Raw genomic sequence first — 7,839 nt, forward strand, 5'->3', positions numbered from 1 at the left:
GTTATACACATTTTTTTATGTATCAATTGAAATAAACAAATAGATTAAAGTTCAACTTCAGACTTTCAACAACATGACTATGGAGCATGCTGCAAATGAGAGAAAGTGTTTTTCAGAATGGAGTCTATTCAAATACAAAGAATGATACTCAAATACAACTTGCACATACTCATATACAATTAAAACAGAATTAGACGATGAGTAGTTCAGATCTCAAAATTGAATCGAATTAATCAGATCTAATATTGTTGATATACAGTTTGATTTTACGTATAATATTTTGGAAATATGTTTGGGTGCAGTCAAGGTCATGTGTAGGCTTGACATGTATGACTTTTTGATATCTGAGGGAGGGGGGGCAGGGGGGGTTCTGGGATGAGAGAAAAATAGAGAGACGAAGGTATGTTTTCTGTTATTTCCAAGATGCGTTTATCCATATGTACAGATCAACAAACTGGGGGGATTTGAACATGCAACCTCTGAAAGGGCAGTGAAACACACTGAACAGGAGGTGTGTCCTGTTCAGCTGAGCGTAACTGGGACAGGAACACCTGGAGCACTGCAACTCTGCCTCCCAGCCCTACAGCACAGGCAAACATCGCCCCCTGTCGCCTTCCTGCGATACTGCACCCCAGAAGATGCCGCAAATCAGAAGTAATTTGGCTCGCTTGACGTTTCCTGTTGATATTCCTCTCTTTCTCTCTCTCTCTCTCTCCCTCTCTCCCTGTCATGCTACCCCCTCCATGTCTGCTGTGTTTGTTTACCTGTCTAACTGATTCTGTCTTCTAGAAATGTTCCTTGTCTCTCCTTCTCTCCTCTTCCTCCTCTCCCCTCCTCTCCTTCTTCTTTTCCCCTTTCCTCTCTTCCCCCTTTCTCCTCCTCCTCCCTACTTTCCTTTCATCTACAGCTTCCTCCTCTTCCTCCTTCCTTCTCTTCCTTCCTCCTCCTCCTGGGTCCTGATTTAAGCGGTCACCACTCTCTCCCGTGGTGACCCCTTCCTCACCCTGGAGAGTCAGAGGTCAAAGTTCAGGGGCAGGGGCGGGGCCTGGTGTAAACAGGCTGATAGTGGGACCGGGTCATCAGAACCAGACCAGCGCCACCAATCACTCTGCGTCCTGACAAACAGACCGGGCCCTCATCAATCACCCTTTCTCTCTCTCTTTCTCTCTCTCTCTGTCCCTCTCTCTCTCTCTATCTCTGTCTCTATTTAGCTTTCTCTTTCTCTCTCCCAGCTGGGACCAGGACCAGGACCAGGACCAGACCCAGATCTAAGGTCAGGACCAGGTCCAAGACCCTACAGGTCTGTCTGTTAAACTCATCAGCTTCAGAACAGTTAGACTCAGAGATGTTTTACTGCCCAGGAACTCCCACAATCCCCTAGGACCCCCCACAAACACACTCACTCACTCACACACACACACACACACTCACACAAACAGAGACACACACACGTACAATTCCAACTCAGATGATTCTGAAACATGCCGGTGTGTCGACACACAGGAACCAGACACATACTTTCCAAAATGTTCTGGGCTTGAGGTCAGAAAGACAGCCATTCATATAAGAATTATGGCACACACATGCAGAAAGTAAAACACATGACACACACGCATGCACACACACACTTTCTGGTCCTGAGCATGTTTTGGGGAGGAGTCATGGTGGCCCTGGTCTGGAGACACTCAACACACTCCAGATGGAGAGAGAGAGGGGGGGGGGGGGAAGGGGGGTAGAGAGGGGGAAGGAAGAGGGAGAGGGGGAGGGTGCATTAGGGAGAGAGAGAGAGCCCTGGACTCTACAGGAAGCATGACTGGTGGGTCAAATCAGTCTCTTATATAAGTCTCTCTTTCACTCTCTCCACCTTTCACTCTCTCCACCTTTCACTCTCTCTAACTTGATCTCTTTCTCTTCTCTTTCACTCACTCACTCACACACACACATATACACACACGAATAAAGCACATTCTGATTCTGATATGCACACACAAACACACACACATGCACGTTAACACTCACACACACACACACACACACACACACAAGCATGAGCAGGCACAAACACACAATTTACATGTTTGTGGACACATGTATGTGTTTATATTTATGTTAAGGTGAAAGTAAACTGAAAGATAAACAGTTATTTCAGGAATTACTGGAATGTTTGTTGCCTTAAAAGGACGAACCCCTTATCAGCAGGAGTCTGGAGAGAAGGGGGGGGGGGGGGGGAGGGAGAAGGGGAGAGTGGGAGGCAGAGAGGGGGATAGGAGAAGAGATATGGAGTAAGAGAGACAGATAATACGAGGCAGAAAGGGAGGTAAACACAGACGGAGAGGAAAGAGAGAGAAAAAGATGGATAGATATAGAAAGAGAGATGAAGAGGAGACAGAGTGGGAGAGAGAGGATGAGAGAGACAGAAAGAGAGATGGACAAGAGAGAGAGGGAGGGAGAGTAGTTTGAGTCTCTGTGCCTACACTGCCATCTACAGCTGAGATATTTCCCTTGGTTTCAGACTGGAATGTGTGTGCGTGTGTGTGTGTGCGTGTGTGCGTGTGTGTGTGCGTGGGCACTGGGCAGGCAGGCAGGCAGGCAGACAAAGAACAGTATTTCAAGGGTATCTCATTAGCGTCCCAGTCTGGTGTCCCACTGGCAGTTACACACACACACACGCACACACACCTGCTGAGTGAAACTGCTACCCTGCAGCCTGAACCCACCTGATTACCTCGGCCCTGACACACACAGTCCCTCACACAATGCGTTTCACCCCTAGCTCACACACAAACACACACACACACACACACAGGAATTGTATTGATTGTAACAACCTGACTCTAATCAGACCAGCTCAGCTGGACTGCAGTGACCTCCATCACACCGGATGAATTGGACTCAAAGTCTGCTTCATAGATGCACACATTCACACACACACACGCGCACACACACACTCATCGCATCCTTTTTTTGTGTCCTGAACTTTCTATCTCTCTTTCTGTCAACCCTTGATTCTCCGCCTCACACCCACACACAAATACACACACACACACGCTCGCTCGCACACACAAACACACATACTCGAACACTAACAAACACACACTCAATTACACACACACACAGGAGAATATAACCCAGTGAATCCTCGTTCCTCAATACTTGAAAAATAACCTGAAGAGGTACCAGGCCATGCCAGCCTCTGATTGGTTGCAGTACACGGCTGTTTCTATGGTCACCAGGCTCTAATCTGATTCGAGGTGATGGGTAGAGGTCTGGAGGAAATTAGAACAGAGGAAAGAGGTTTTACTGAGTGATGTTCTCCAGTGTGTTTGTATCTCTGTGTGTGTGTTGATTAAGATAACAAATTACCACGGGAAATCCAAATTCATCATCTACCACTAATCTTAAGTAGGCAGTCGCAATCAGTCTGTCATAACCAGGCTGAAAATGGCACCTTGGTGTGTGTGTGTGTGCATGGATATGTATGTGTGAGTTTGAATGTTATGGGAAGGTTGTGCATATGTGCATATGTTTGAATGTGTGTATGTGAGGGTAAGTTATGGAAGGGTATGGCGTGTGTCGGCACGTACATGTGTATATGACCTTTGTACTCTAGCCCTAACAACCCTAACTCTAACCTCCTAGCATCAACCCTGGCAGACGAGTGCCTCGCCTGGCAGGGTCAGCCATGTTTACGGGGGGTGTCAACCAGAGATGGTCGTTGTTTGGGGTCTTCAAATGATGCCAGACCGCGAGGCCGGCACGGCAGATGTTCAGGAGGTGAAAACACAAATATTAGTCCAACAGAGACACAGATCACAGCTCAGATGAGGGTCCCAGCGGGAGAGAGGGAGAGAGGAGGGAGGAAAGGGGAGAGGGAGAGAGGGAGAGAGGGAGAGAGGGAGAGAGGGAGGGAGGGAGGGAGAGAGGGAGAGAGGGGGAGAGGGGGAGGGAGGGAGGGAGGGAGGGAGGGAGGGAGGGAGGGAGGGAGGGAGGGAGGGAGGGAGGGAGGGAGGGAGGGAGGGAGGGAGGGAGGGAGGGAGGGAGGGAGGGAGGGAGGGAGGGAGGGAGGGAGGGAGGGACGGAGGGAGGGAGGGAGGGAGGGAGGGAGAGAGGGAGGAGAGAGGGAGAGAGGGGGAGAGGGGGAGGAAAGGGATGTAGGGAGGGAGAGAGAGAGAGGGAAGGAGCTAGGGAAGAAAGGAGGGAAAAAGGGAGAGAGGGAGGTAGGGAGGTGAGAGGGAGATATGAAAGGAGGGAGAGGGAAGGAGGGAGGGAGACAGTGAGAGAGAGATCAAAAGGGCGAGAGAGAGGGAGGGAGGAAGGGAGTGAGTGGAAGGAAGGAAGAAAGGGAAGGAGGGTTGGAGAGAGGGAAGGAGAGAGTGAGGGTGATGAGAGGTAGAGATGAAAGGAGAGACCCTACTCCATCTAACAGTACTCTATCTCACCCTACTCCATCTACCAGTACTCTAACTCACCCAACTCAAGAGCTCAGGAAGAAGAGGATTCACTGAGGTGTGTGTGCTGCTAAACTTCAGGAAACCCTCCTGAGGTGGATTTCATCTTTTCTCCCAGGAAAATGTGTGCGCCCTCTCTACTCCTTCCTCCTCGTATAAATATTTGGCTTCCGCAGATATATCTAATAAAGCTGTTTATAATGTCCCTCCATGTTCCTCCATAGAGGCAGGATGTAAACCGTTTTACAGGAGGGAAGGATGACGAATGAAGAGCGAGGGAGGAGGGACCGAACGTCAGAGCCCACCTCATGTAAATATTAAGACATCTGTTAATCCTGGATAACCTTTTCTTTCTGGAGAAAGATTGACCGTTTCCTGTGATAAGTCCTCCATCTCACCTCACTATTAAACAGTGTCTGGCTGCTATCATGAGACCCTAACACAAGCTGCTATCATGAGCGAGCATAAGACGCTAAAATTAGCTGCTAAAACTAGCCATAAACACGACCCACTAACATGAACCGCAAACATGAACCGCTAACATGAACCGCTAGCATGAAACGCTAACATGAATCGTTAACATAAACCTCTAACATGAACTGCTAACGTAAACCGCTAGCATTAGATGCTAGCACGGACCGCTAGCATGAGGTGCTATTGTGACCTGTCTACATCAGGGGTCTCACAGGGACAAAGCCATTCTCTCTGAAAAAAACAAAAGAGCGTGGTTGTGAGAAAGAAAGAGAGAAAGAAGGAAGTCTTTTTTGTGCTTGTGAGGGAGGGAGCGTGAGCAGGTAGTCTGACGTCTGTAGTGTGCCCGTCAACCTTTATGAGTCACAGTTTAAAAATGGAAACTAAAAAGCAGTCCTCCAAGCATCAAACAGCGACATGAAAGGCGCAGGAATGTGTGTGTGTGTGTGTGTGTGTGGGTGTGTGTATACTGTATGTGTGTCTGTGTATGCCTGTGTGTATGTACGTGTGTGTGTTTGTATATACTGTGTATGTGCGTGGAGCTCTGTGCCTCGACCGAAGAGCTCACGTAAGTGGCATAATGTATATTTGTACATTGCTTTGGATTAAAGTGTCTGCTAATTGATGAAACCTCACTGCAAAATGTAATGCAGCACCTCCGTATAAACACATGACAGATTGTCATCTCGGTTCAGGCGTACTGGTCATGAGCATGAGTCATGCATACTTTCATATATATAAGTTGTGAGTAAGTGAATTTGCAAAGTCAGTACATTTCCAATTGAGTAGGAACATTTTAAAAGTAATGAAAATGCATTAAGCTTTATAAATAAGTAGGATGAGGGGGGTCAGAGGTCAGGGGTCATTAGAGGTGATCTCTCGCTCCCTCTCTCTCTCTCCACACGCCTGTCAGCGATCACACCGCACACAGCCGAGTACAGGAACCTCTTCGACACAAGCTGCTTTAAAGACACACGCTGGGGCCGCCTGTGTGTCACATGTCCCCATCATGGTTTGGGGGACCGTGGGTGTGACCGAGGGGGAGAGAGAGAGAGAGAGAGAGAGAGAGAGAGAGAGAGAGAGAGAGAGAGAGAGAGAGGAAGGGCAAACATGAGAGAATGAGAGGGAGAAGGGGAGAGAGACTGGAGGGGGGAGAGAGAGAAGGTGAGAGAGGGAGAAGGAGAGAGAGAGGAGGGAGACGGTCAGGGAGAGAGAGAAAAGATGGAGAGAGGAGAAGGGAGTGAGAGAGGGAGAGTGAGGGGGACATGTTTTTCTTCTACCATAAAAAGCACTCAGAGGAACATCTATTATTGAGCAGCAGGAAGGCTTTTAGAAAGCGACCAACCCCTCACTTCACTTAACATCCCCCATGGTCTCCTCCTACACACAGGCACACACACACACAGAAAGAGTTTACAGTACAGAACTGCCTCGTACTGGCATACAAGGTTAAAACTTCCTCCAGTTCAATCCTGTTTCACACATTGATAATGCGTGTGTTTCCATGTGCTGTAGCATGGCTGTGTTTTAATCATATTCTAATAACGATCCACCACGATCCTGATAACAATTTCACAGGTGCTGGCATCCCCTCTTTCTTTCACCTCCATTTTTCTCTCTCTCTCCTCTTTTCCTACCTCCCTCTTTCAAGTTTCTGTTAATAATTCAGCTAATATGCATAAATACATATCAGAAGCCACAAAGGCTAAGCTCTCAGGCAGAATTGTGCTATAGCGTCAGTGGGTGAGCTTGGCTGAGTTCTGGTCGTCTGCAGGAGTGCTGGCTGTCACAGCGCCCCCTAGCCCTCCACCCCAGCCCTGTAGGCAGCAGAGCCAGGGGGAGCCGCTGGCTGTGGGTGAGTGGGTGCCGTTGACAGGATGTTCCCCAGGGCCCTGTGAAGCCTGTCAGCAGTAGCACAGCAGGAAATTCCCAGGCTTCGGCCATCAATAGACCCTTTGAGCTGGAACACACCAGGCCTGTTATAGGGAGGTAAACATGCCCTCACAAACCTACACACACCCTCACAGCACTAGACACACACACACAGAGCTGTACAGTATTCTGGAAAACCACTGTAGCAAATGACATTGTGATGGGGGTGAATTTATGGCTGTGATTACTCTGGGAAAGAGTCAACATATTTCATTACTATATATGCTCTGTATATGTTACATCATGTATATAGCCACTAGATATGCTCTATATATGTCTGATGACATTTTGTCTGTAGAACATGCTTGGTCTGGTCCAGGTCTATTCTGGCCTGGTCTGGGTCTGGTCCACAGTGTGGAGGAGAGTGAACCTGTCATCCTTCTTCTCCCTGACTAACCAGATATAAAACATTTACAATCTCAGATCTGTAAACACATATAATCCTAGATCTGTACAAATATATAATCCAGGATGTGTAAACAAATACAATCCCAGATCTGTACACGTATATAATGCCATATATGTAAACGTAAATAATCCGGATATGTAAACAAATCCAATCCCGGCTCCGTAAACATTATAATCCCAGATCCATACATTTATATAATCCCAGATTCTTAATGAAACAAAACCTGTCAAATCTCAGTTGCTTGATACAGAAGAGTTGTTTTGAAAGCTGTAATCCCTCTTGCTGAATCCCACAGGGTCATTAAAACACAAGACACAAATAAAAGAGAGAGAAGAAAGAGAGGGGGGAGAACAAAAGTAGAGTGGAAATCATCAGAGAAAGAAAAGGATTTAGCACGAGAGAAAAAAGGCATGATGAAGAGAGACTGAAAGAGAGAGAGGAAAGAATGGAGGGGGGGAAAGAAGAGGGGGAGGGATAAATAGAGAAGGGAGAGAGAGGGAAGGGAGGTGTGAGAGGGAGAAAGAGAAGGGGTGGGAGGTACAGAGAGAGTAAGAGAGAGGAGGTGAGGAGTAGGGGGGG

The sequence above is a fragment of the Osmerus mordax genome, chromosome 26, assembly GCF_038355195.1.
Source record: "Osmerus mordax isolate fOsmMor3 chromosome 26, fOsmMor3.pri, whole genome shotgun sequence".
Taxonomy (NCBI): domain Eukaryota; kingdom Metazoa; phylum Chordata; class Actinopteri; order Osmeriformes; family Osmeridae; genus Osmerus; species Osmerus mordax.